The sequence below is a fragment of the Mustela erminea genome, chromosome 20 (assembly GCF_009829155.1).
Source record: "Mustela erminea isolate mMusErm1 chromosome 20, mMusErm1.Pri, whole genome shotgun sequence".
NCBI classification, from domain to species: domain Eukaryota; kingdom Metazoa; phylum Chordata; class Mammalia; order Carnivora; family Mustelidae; genus Mustela; species Mustela erminea.
This window is the reverse complement of record NC_045633.1, coordinates 36,253,293-36,265,562: the sequence shown is the minus strand read 5'-3', so window position 1 is coordinate 36,265,562 and position 12,270 is coordinate 36,253,293. Positions and strand designations below refer to the sequence as shown.

Sequence of the window (12,270 nt, the reverse complement as noted above, 5' to 3'; positions counted from 1 at the left end):
AGTCTGCAGTGAGGTGACAGGCAGCCTGATGCCTCTTCCCATGGGTGTGGGCACATCCACTCATACCATTCTTTTTCCCCTACAGGCTGGTAGGAGCAAAGGAACCCTGTGCATGTCTGGGTAATTCTCAAACACCCTACAATCACTCTCTCATTTATCTTTATTTATGTTTTAAAGATTTAAAAAAAATCTATTTGAGAGAGAGGGCAAGAGAGACGGAATGAGTGGGGAAGGGGTAGCGGGAGAGGAAGACAGAGAAGCCCCAGCGGGCTCCATGCCCAGTGCAGAGTCTGACGTGGGGCTCGATCTCATGACGATGAAATCATGACCTGAACCGAAATCAAGAGTCAGACGCTTAGCCGACTGCGCCACTGCAGCACCCCTCCGTTTGTCTTTAGAATGGAGCGTTCGTGTTTATTCCCTACTTCTCCCCTGTCTTGTCAAGAAAGGCAGTGGCGTGCATTTCCTGCCATTCTAACTCAGCTGAGCATTCCAGGTCAGGTTTGCTTTTGGAACCCACCCAGTGGGTCTAGTGTGAGTTCAAGGGCTAATTCACCCCAGACATAGCCCCCCAACTTGACTGGAAGATACCTGGGAATCCCATAACTGGGAGAAGCTTTCATCCTGACGTGAAATGCAGTTGTGCAGGCTGATCAGACGTGGCGAGCAGCTGTTGTATTGTGTCAGGACCGAGGGGCTGGGTGCCTTTCGTGTGTTCTATCACTGAATCTTAACAACTCCGTGAAGAACCACTTTTTCGCACGTTTTGAAGAACAACCTGGAGCCAGAGAATTTGATAACGTTTTTTAAAAAAAGATTTTATTTTTAAGTAATCTCCTCTTACTCAGGGCTCAAATCCATGACCTTGAGATCAAGAGTCACTGGCTTCATTGACTGAACCAGCAGGTGCCCCCAATAACATTCTTTTTTATTACGTTTTGTTTTTTCCCCCTGGTAACACTTTTTTTTTTTTTGGTAGAGATTTACTTATTTTTTTGAGAGAGAGAGGGTGAGGGTGCGCCCTCAGGGAAGTGAGTGGCAGCTGCCCGCCTGTGGGGGGACGGACAAAAAGAGAGAGAGAAAGAATCTCCAGCAGACCCCCATTGAGCACAGATCCTGATGCAGGACTCGATCCCAGGACCCTGAGATCAGGACCTGAACCAAAATCGAGAGTTGGACGCTTAACCTGCTGAGCCACCCAGGTACCTCCCCAGTAAAACTCTTAAAGGAACACATTCTGGGTCTGTATATGAAAGGTAGCTCTAACTTAGTACAAATCCTTAAAAAGGATATGCCAGACTTCCTTCACAAAGTCCCCTTAATTAGGCTCAGGTTCTGAAAAAATGAAGTAACAAAAGTGAGGTAAAAATTATGGTATTAAGCATATCAGTTTCATGGCCAGACTGCCCACGTTCAAACCCTCCATTTGCATTTATGGGCTAACTGACCTTGGGGAAGTTATTTAATTCTCTGTGCCTCTGTTTCCCCACCTCTAAACAAATCAGTAATGATAAATGATACCTTAAAGAGTTGTCAAGAATCATAAAAATTGGGATGCCTGGGTGGCTCGGTCATTGAGCATCTGCCTTTGGCTCAGGTCATGATCCCAGGGTCCTGGGATCAAGCTCCCCATCAGGGAGCCCGCCTCTCCCTCTGACCCTCTTCCCTCTCATGGCTCTCTCTCACTCTCTCTCAAATAAATAAGATCTTTAAAAAAATTTTAAAAAACAATTAGAGGAATTAATGTGGCTAGAGCATAGAGAACAATGCTTAGATCTTGGAAGAGGCTCCATAAATGTTAGTTATTCTTATCTTTGTAAAACAAAATCTGACTGTAACAGGCATATGACGACAGTCATCAATGACTCCCTCTCAATTGTGAAACTCTGGATGTGCAGGACACTCCACTCTCCGGTCCCTGCTGACCACCTCAACGTGAAATCCCTCTGCTCCATGACTTTTTGAAATTCGTGTTCCAGCAACCAAACCACCAGTGGACACGCCCACGGTTAAGCAGTGTGACTCCTTCCGGTCGTGCTCCCTACCGCCGTGGACCTGCCTTCTTTCACCTGGCCAACTTCTCATGGTCCCCGAACGCTCAGCTCAGGGGTCTTCTCAAGCATGTGCTGTGAGCAAGTGCCCACCAGACTGACGGGGGAGGGAAGAGATCACACTTAGCAGCAGACCTGTCCTATCACGGTGACCCTCAGTGTAGACCTACCCTCTTCCTCCGACATTGTCTGTTCGCTGACATGAACTAGGCGTGGGGTCTGTCTTCCCTCCAGGCAGGTATTCTCCAGGGTGAGAGATTGCCTCTGTCTTCCTGAGACACCCTTTTAAAAAAAAAAAAATATTTATTTGACACAGAGAGAGAGAGAGATCACAAGTAGGCAGAGAGGCAGGCGGGGGGGGGGGGGGAAGCAGGCTCCCTGCTGAGCAGAAAGCCCGATGCGGGGCTTGATCCTAGGACCCTGAGACCATGACCTGAGCTGAAGGCAGAGGCTTAACCCACTGAGCCACCCAGGCGCCCCTTCCTGAGACACCCTTATCTGCACCTGTCTCATTTGGTCATAGGGGTGGGTCTCCCACTGGAGAAGGTGGCAAGTGTTCTCCACCAGCTTACTCTTTGCTCCTCTTCCGGGGAAGAAGAGAAGGTGATCTGATTGCTGAAGCCCACTGTTGACTTTTCTCCATTGCAAGGAGCTTTGGGCATAAAGGTCATTTCCCATGTGTGGGGCTGTGTACCCGCTTCCAGAACTGCTTGAGGCACTTGGTGTGGGTGCTTACCTGCCCAGCCCATCCTCCTGCTGGAAGTCTGGGCAGAGCACGTGTCCACAGGCTGGCTGTCCTCTCCCTGTTCTGGTCTGTCTTCCTGGGACGATGGATAACAAGATGGGTAATCTACCTGTTAATCAGCTGTGGGTGTGTGGCATGTTTGCATCATGTCCTTTGTGTGCGTATCTATCTGTTGAAGGTTAGTAGGGTGAGTATTTGTCCCCTGTCAATGCCACTCGTCTCTTTATGTCCGGTGGCCTGCCCTGGTGTTGGCCCTACTTGACGCTCAGCCTGTGGTGGCTTATAGGACCAGACTGTCAGAAGTGGGAGGGGCCATGTGGCCACATCCCCCAGTGGGATGCTCTCAGGCATCTGCTCTCAGGTCCATTCAGAGGCTACTTCCTGGCCCCACTGGCCAGGCTGTGGGTTCCTGAGGCTGGTGCAGGCAGCTCAGCCACCATCTTCCAAAAAATCGGTTCTGCTCTACAGGGTAGACACATGGCCCTTGTGTTCCGATGGTCTTACCACCAATGAGCAGGACAGAATCTAACCCAAAGTCTACTGTGGGTCTTGTAACCAAGATACATGTATCTAAAAGAATAATTTTCCGAGCGAAAAACATGATTCTCCCATGGCTGTAGAATGGATGTATGTCAGAGATCTGTCTGCTTGTTTATGAGGAATCCAGGAAAATGGTAAATCTGGCTTGAAGTGGGTTTTCAGTAACTGTGTGTTGAGAAGCATTCCAAGAGGAAGGTGGGCACAAGATTGCTGAGTCAGATGCGGACGTGCTGAGTGTCCTATAGGGCCATTAAAACCCACAGCCTTTGGGGTCATCTTTTCTAATGGATGGGAAGCTGGGAGTTACACAGAGTCCTAGCCTCTGGGATCTCATGCATAATACATAGCCAATGCGACCAGAGATAGATTCCCTGAAATAATGGGTTGCCTACTGAATAATGCCTCAGTATGACACTGGAAGGTCTTGTGCTGCACTCTGCCTGACTTCCAAGTTTTGGGTATTTTTCCTCAGCATCCTTTGAAAAAAAAAATATATATTTCATGTATATTTCATGAGGATATATATTCAAGAACCGTGGCTCTCAACATTCAGTACACATCAGAATCACCTGGGGACATGTTGAAACACAGGTGGCTGGGCTCCAGCATCTGGGTTTTTTGATGTAGTAGGTCTGGGATGGAACTTGAGAATTTTGCATTTCTTACAAGTCCCCCACGTGATACTGCTGCTGCTGCTGCTAGTCTGGGGACATCTTTGTGAACCTGGTTGTAGTTCGTTATCATTTTTCCCACCCTGAGATGTAGGAGAACCTCCCTACCTTTGGCCTCTCCCTATAAGAAGCTTCCCAAATGCTCCAAGAACACCTGAGGTCACACTAGACCTCAGATCTGCCCAGATCCCCCAAGAGCTGCCGGTGGGGGAAGGATCCTGGTACCACAAACGAGCTCTGCTGTATCTTCTGTGTTCTTGAACGCTTTCTTCTGAACACTCAGGTTAGAGCAATTGTCACCTCACTCTGCACTTCTTGTGTCCACTTAATTTCCCCTATTTTGCTTCTGACACATCCAAAATCAGACTCTGATGTCAACTCCAGATACAGCAGTCAGAGCCCACGGAAGCAGCTTCTGATGGGTGCGGGTGCTTACAGCATTCAAGATCTTGGGCTCGAGTCTGGAACAGCACGAGAAAGAAAAGTTGCTGCTGGGGCACCTGGGTGGCTCAGTGGGGGGACATTTCCAGTGGGCAAGTGGCGAGGCGAGCTTGGAGCATAGTGAATAGGAGGGAGAATCTGGAGGTCTGGCTTGGGGCTTGTAGGGAACCAGGGGATGGCGGAGATCTTGGCGATGGATGACCTTGATGTTGGGGGAGGGGGAGGGCAGAGGTCTCCCCGCTCCCAGGACATGAGGGTGGACTCTGCGTGGCCCGAGGAAGCCCCATGGAGGGAGGGAGGAAGGGATTAAGCAAGAAGAGGGCAAGAAGAGGAGGAGACGCATCTCCCTTGGGTCTCCCTTAGGACTGATGGAGCAGAATAGTCTGGTCGCTCTTGTCTGCTACCGACCCACAGATGCTTTTTATTTAAAACTGTGCTAAAATACACCTAACAGAATTTTTCATCTTCACCATGCTTAAGCACACAGTTCAGTGGTGTTAAACTCATTCACCTCATTGTACAACCGTCCCCACCGTCCATCCCTAGGACTCTTTGCCTTTTAAAAATGAAGCTTTGTCTCCACTAAACCCTAATCCCCCACCCCCCGCTCTCCTCAGCTGATGGTAACCTCCTTCCTGCTCTCTGTCTCTGTGAAATTTCAACAGCTCTAGCTAGCTCAGACCAGTGACGTCATGCACTCTTTGTCTTCTTGTGACTGGCTTATGTCACTGAGCACAATGACCTCAATGCCCATCCACGTGGTGGCAGGTGCCAGGGTGTCCTTCCTTTCTGAGGCTGAGTATTGGCCATGTTGTGTGGACAGACTCTATTTTGCTTATTTCTTCAACCATCAGTGGGCATTTGGGCGGCTTCCTTCTTTTGGGTCTTGTCAATAACACTGTTCTGAATACGGGTGTACGGACGTCTCTTTGAGAACCTGCTCCAGTTCTTTTGGATACATACCCAGAAGAGGTATTTCTGGATCACAGAGTCATTCTTTTAAAAAAAAAATTTTTTTTTTTTGAGAAGCCACCACACTGTTTTCCACTGGGATGACCCCAATTTACATTCCCGCCAACAGGGCACGAGAGTCCTGATTTCTCCACATCTTTGCCAACAACCCTTGTTATTTTCTTTCTTTCTTTCTTTCTTTCTTTCTTTCTTTCTTTCTTTCTTTCTTTCTTTCTTTTTTTTAAGAGTAGCTATCCTAATGGGTGTGAGGTGATGCTTTTTGACTGAACATAGTTTGTCCTCTCATTTTGTGTGGTCAAGCCTGTGTGTCATGGTCCAGAGTAGCAAGAAAGCCACTGGGAACTTCCTGGAGCATCTCAGGGTCCCCAGACCCGAGGCGGTTAGGAAATGTGTTTGAACCCAGCAGAAAAGAGGGAGGCCATGGTCACTATTCCTAGAATTCCTTAGAATATGAGATATGCCGATAACCCCGTAGGTGGATTTACTCTCGGAACTTTCCTTCTTACAGAAGGTTGAAAAGGGAATGAATCCATATTGGACAATTGGGCGTAAACTGTATGCACGGACTAGTTAGCATACGGTACATGGTTTCCTCCACTGAATTCAGTTCCACCGGGACAGTCGCCATACCCGGGAATAAACCTGCTTCTCCCCCGGCTCCGAAGTGAACCCTGACCGCTCAGGAAAGGTTTTCATAGAGTAACAAGGTGCTTGAGAACTTGTGTTATCTATCTGCTTCACTTTTTGTTCTGCATGTATAGTGTTTCTAAAAATACATTTCCCAAATTATCCACCTGCACTGTCAGTAAAAGGCTATAAGACCAGCTCAAAGTCGAGGTGTGCGGAGCCTCACACCCAACCCAGACATCATTTCTGATGAGGGATAATGGATAACTCCCCTCTGTTGAGTAGCGAGCGCGGAGAGGTAGGAACCGTTCAATAACACTTTGCAGCTCTTTTAAGAAGTACTTAAAATAAAAGGTCGGGGAGGGGAAGTGAGAAAAAAGAGAACCCCCGCCCTGATGGTTAACTATAGAAACCAGGGTGACCCCGGTCCAGGAATGCAACTGACAAGCCCCTGCGTTCATTCGTCCCCTCCCTCGTTCATTCAGAAGGCCAGTAGAACCAGCCCCGCCGCTCTGCGTGGTCAGATCTCCAGCTCCGGACATAAGCTGGGCTTGCTGGGAACCCACCGGAGAAGTCCCAGCGAGACGGTCTCAGAAGCACGGGGCTTGCTGCAAATTTTCTGATGCCCTGCTCCAGTACAAGTGGGATCCCAGCAGTCTCCACGCTTGGCCTCTGTTCCTCTGAAGGTCTGCGGAGATGCCTGCAACCTAAGGCTAGGCTTTTGGCTTTCACTGGGGGAGCGAAATCAGAATGGGCCAGAACATCGCTGCACTTTTGGGTGGGGGCTGAAGCCATGTTCCTCTCTGTTCTGGACACTGCTCTTGTTTGATTACATTATTTCAGCAGGGTCCTCCCTGGTCGAGGACTTAACTCTTAACTCTTGCCCCTTCTCCGCTGCCCACTTGCCACGCCGAGCAATCCTTGAGATTCTAGAACCTCTTTCTAGAATGCGTGTTTCATCACATCGTGCTCCTGAGGACAAGGCTTCAGCAACGCGCTCTTGGTTACGGAATAAATTCCAGGCTCTGCGGCACATCCCTCCAGGCCCTCCAAGGCCTGCTTCTAGTCCCCTATTGTCCCTTCTCACTCTGGGCTCTGGTAAGACCATCACATGGCCTTGACCCTCTACCTGGCTCTCCTTTCCTCCTGCAACAGTCTCCAGCCTGCTCTACTTCCCTCCTGTGTTGCCTGACTCCTAGTCTGCTTCTCGGCGGGGCTCCCCAGAGCGATAATCCCTACTCCCCCCTTCTCCTCCTCCCCCACCCACCTGTCTGGGTTACAGGCCACTCCTGGGCATCCCTGTAAATCCCACCCATCTCTCTCTTTGCTCCGTCCACCTGCACCCTTCCCTTCAGATGGGAGTATCAGCAGGCTGGATAACCCTGTACCCTTGTGTCCCCAGGGTCTTGAACGGGCCTGGCATTTAGTTCACTTGTAATAAAATGTTGCAGGAGGGGCCCATGTGGCTCAGTTGGTTAAGCATCTGCTTTTCATTCTTGTTATGATCCCAGGGTCCTGGGATCGAGCCCCACATTGGGTTCCCTGCTCAGGAGGAAGCCGGCTTCTCCCTCTCCCACTCCCCCTGCTTATGTTCCCTCTCTCGCTCTCCTTCTGTCAAATAAATAAATAAAATCTTTTAAAAAAGCTGTTGAAGGAATTGAGCCTCCATCCCTCTTCTGGGACACAAATATGCGCCTCCCTATCCCGTTGCTAGGGCTACCCAGAGATGGAAGTGTGGTCTGTCCCTGCTTGGCAGTCAGAGAGGCGGGACCTCACAATCAAGGCCACACTGACTACCGCCATCCCAGGAGCTACGGTCAACAGGAACATGAGGAATGGAAGGTTTGGGGTGGGCCTTGGTCGCCAGCACCCTCATTTCTCTTTGGGGTATTACTTTTCAGTCCTGAATGTGTGGCCCATTTAGGCATGTCTGGGGGCTCCTTCCTCTAGATTCAATGCCCCTCATCCCTGGTGGAGACAGGTGAAGATGCTTTTATCTGATGTAAGCCCGCGAGTTATTTGGGACTTTTTGTTATAGACAGGCAAACTCCAACCAATACACTCCTCTCCGCCCTATCAGGTCACAGGCCGGCTCAACTGAGTCATCTCAGATCATGTCTTCTCCCCCTCCATTTCTGAGATTCAAATTCCTGTGATAGGTTTTCCAATTATCTGAGCTTAGATCACCTCTCATATAAAAGAAGTCCTGGAATAAGCAGCCCATGAATGATAAAGCCATGATAAGGCGACATCAGAGATCCAGGCTCCTTCCAGTCCATGTCCGTGGGCTGCGAGTCTGTCCTCATAACCCAAGATGGCTGCTAGAGCACAGGTCCTCGCATAAGTGTTCCAGGCAACAAAATAGAGGAGATAGAAGCAAAGAGGGCATGCCTCCTCTTTTTAAAAAATATTTCCTGGAAATTTAACACCACTTTTATATTTTACTGGCCCAAACTTAATCATGTCTGCATGTAAGCTGCAAGGGAGGTCGTAGAATGTACTGATCAAGTGGGTGACAACATAGCGGGAAATCACAAGTATGTTGCTGAAGAAGAGAGCAGTATCCGTTGGGGACTAACCAGTAGGCTCTGTGCACCATTTGCTGCTATTACTGGTTTTAGAGGCATCCGGAGTAGGACGATGGCTTCAAGACAAGTTTCAAGTATTACAGCTTATATCCCTGGCCGATGACTGAGCTGGGGCGCAGGGAGCAGGAGCAGCGTGTAAATAACAGGCTTGTGCTGGGCCGTGGTGTGCGCGCACTCTTCGCCTTAAACCTCACTGACCCGATTATCATCTCCATTATCCAGATGACGGAGCTTGTCCGTGATCACAGGGCACTAGAGCTGGGTCTGGATCCAGCCCTAACTCGAAAGCTCATGTCCCTTTCCCTTTTGGGCTTTCGCACCCTGCCTGTGACCACAGAGCCCAGACTCTGGAGTCAGTCAGGGAAGGCACGATCACGACAACGTTCTCAAGAGCTGTGTGATGTGCTGACTTCATCTCAGGGATTGTAATGAACTAGGAGGCTTGTCTCCCAAACCCATTGTTGGACCATTTGCTTTGCCTCTCAAAGTGGTGGCCGCTATCCTACGGACTTATCCTGGTGCCTGGTTTGGAGAGCTCAGGACTCGATGCGGAATGGGCAATGATTTAGGTATTTAGCATGATCTAGAATCTAGTACTTTCCTTCAGATAGGAGTGAAGTTATTCCAAGGGGAAACTGGGCATGAAAAGTCCCATGAAAATAAATCAACGTGTGTACATGTGCGTGCTCCCTGATGAGGACAAGGAACCAGTTCAGAGTGATACTGGGTGACATGAGCATGTGTGTGTGCGTGTGCATGGGTGTGTGTGTCCACATGCTGGACAGAATAAAAGAAATCTTATGGGTAGAACTTACTGAGCTAATGCAGTTTGGAAATGTACTGACTCAAACTGGTTGGAATGGATAGTAATAATTAAAGGGACCCGGCAGCTAAAAGCAAGGTCATGGCTGAGATTTGCCAAGCCAGGCAGAAATGCATTGAAAATCCATATGACAAGAAAGGCACGTGATAGGGATGAAATGATTCTGATATTGGCAGGTTTCCATTGCTCAGCCCAAGTTACCCAGCTGAGACATGCGGGCACCACACAGTGACAGCTGACAGAATAAATGTATCGATGGAATGATCGGCCGTGTCCCTGCTGAGTGACAGAGGGACGCCAGCGAGATGAGAGGTCTATGGCCAATTATCTGAACTGGTCATCATCCAAGCTGGTCATCATTTCCATCCACTGAACCACGCTTCCTTCTCCTGCAGCTTTTTAAGAGCTCTTTGAGAACAAACACAAATCTCCTAGCCCATTAATTTTTACAGTGCGGAGGAAACACCAGAAAACACACTTTGGGAATAGCGTCCTGTAATACAGTCGTTTGCCAGGGGTGGGGTTCAGAGGACAGAGCAGGCAGGGATGTCCTGGTGGGATTTAAGGGGCAAACCAAGGGGCACCTCGGTTGAGCATCCCACTCTTGGTTTGGGCTCAGGTCATGATCTCAGGGTCATGAGACAGAGCTCTGTGTTGGGCTCCTTGCTCAGTGTGGAGTCCGCTTTAGACTTCATCTCTCCCTCTCTCTCTGCCCCGCCCTCCTGTACTCTCTCTCAGATCAATCAATCAGCCAATCAATTAATTGATCTTTAAAAAAAATAATAGGGGGACTGAAGTAGGGAAATCCAGAAAACCAGGCACCCAGGAAACCAGATAGCTGTAGCTTCTTTCTCAGCTAGCATGAGCAGACGGCCATTGACTTTGCCAGTTACAGCATGAGCAGACATCATCTGTGTGGTCATGCGTGGGATGTGAAGTCTGTGGCCTAGACACTGACGGGCTGGGACAGAAGAGGAGGCAGACTGCCCTCGAGGGAAGCCAGCGGGGTCTTCCTTACAGCGGCAGAGCTCCAGACACCTGGTGGGCCCGAAGACCCAGGACAGCCCTGAGGCTGGATGCAGAAGGAGATTCATGGCCAAGTTCTGCCTGTGTGCCTGCAAAGTCCTCTCTGCCTCTGAATGCATTTCATTCACTCGGTGCTCAATGATCAGAAACATTATATAACACGTGTCACAGTTCTTTACAAAACTTTGGAGTAAGAACAGTTTTTTCAATAATTCAGATACTCTCTGTAGTGCCGATAATGATTGATGCTGCCTGGTGAGTGTTCAGGAAGATAATTATAGGGGGGAGTTTAAACGCATCATGTGGAGTTCGTGCTGTAAAAATAGAGCCATCTGTTCGTGATACCCGGTATCATTCATTCATTCATTCATTCATCAGATAACCATGGAATAACACTCCCCATGGTACGGACATGTGGCCAGTTCATTGGAGCTGCTTTGAAATTGAACTCTACGCCTGTTCCGCACTTACGAAGCATACGTGAGCAGATTACTTACAAAAGGATTTTGCCATATGATTTCTCCACATTGGGAACTTCCCTTGGTGGATTTAGCTGTCCTGGGTGCCTGCACGATAATTTACAGTATACAAATGATTTTCCAGAATGTTCACTTGGGTTCTAGGACTGCCCAGCTAGGAGGAAAGGCAAAAGTCACGGCTTGCCTTTCACAGATGGGAGAGGGAGCCCCTTGAAATATTAAGTGATGTGTCCTGCCTTGCAAATGGAATAACATCAGATGCCCAGTCCAGTGTTTGGTCTGTTCTATCCTGTAGTCGGTTAGATGAGGCTGCATCAATTTGACACTTACAGATTACACTTTCATGTGCTTTACCTTGATTATGGGCATGGCGAACTTAGGATACAGGTCCACTATGACCACCACCATCACCATCATCACCGTCACCACTGATAGCCGCATCCTAAGGAATTATCCCCGTCTTATAATTGAGGAGATATTTCAGGCTGTTGGAGGGAAGGATCTTCTTCTAAATGGAATCAGTAGAAAGCAACACATAATGGTTGGAATTAGCTGCAGACGCAATCTGTTCCAAGAGCATTTGCAAGTGTGTTGCTAAGGAGATCTGGGGAGCACCAGAGAATCCCATCACACTAGCTTGCCTGTCAGTCTCATCGGGATGGCCAGAGTGTGCCCAGGATGAGTGTGCCAAGGAAAGCGAGCCTTCACACGACCCATCATCCCTTGTTTGGCCAAGCAAAGGCTCTAAGAATAGACAGTATTTGCATCCAGCCTAGAAAAGAAAGATCAGTGAGCAAGAGCTCGTCAGAACTGTTCTGTCCAGCAACAAGAGTTCTGTTGGCTGGCTGACAAGCTTCTGCTTCCAGGGAAGTCAGAAAACTCAGGCTGCCAAGCTGGGTGCCTTTAGCTTTAAGATTATTGTGTTTTCTGATCAGTTCTAGGCACCCAACGTGGCCCCAGGTAGAAGGATGGCTTCTTTTGGACCTGTGCTTCGGAGACGGAGTGGGATGATTCTTGACTGGCAGGAAGACTGGTGTGATGTCCCCCGAAAGAGTAAAGGGCCCCTGGCTTATCCGCTGACCCTATGAATTTGGTTCAGCAGTTGTTAGGACTTCTGGAAAGCCTAATAAAATAGAGCTTTTGTCCTCAAACTGAGACAGGCTCTAACTGAGACTGCTGGCCCTGTCTCATGCTGTCACGGGGCTGGACCGGCATCGACACTGTCAGCAGGACCCGCCTGGATGTCCTGACCGGGTAGCGGTTAAGGGCATGGGCTTTAGAATGAAGACACCGAGTCTGAATCTCCG

The 12,270-nt window shown here is 49.0% G+C and overlaps 1 long non-coding RNA gene across 1 annotated transcript in view; it reads left to right on the top strand.

Annotated features, from left to right (window-relative positions):
• Positions 1-12,032, top strand: part of LOC116581354 — a 45,479-nt gene extending 33,447 nt beyond the window's left edge. The window contains exons 2-3 of the long non-coding RNA XR_004282024.1: positions 10,863-10,964; positions 11,899-12,032. This is a non-coding gene — a long non-coding RNA (uncharacterized LOC116581354). The remainder of the gene's footprint in view (positions 1-10,862; positions 10,965-11,898) is intronic.
• Positions 12,033-12,270: the final 238 nt, after the last annotated feature.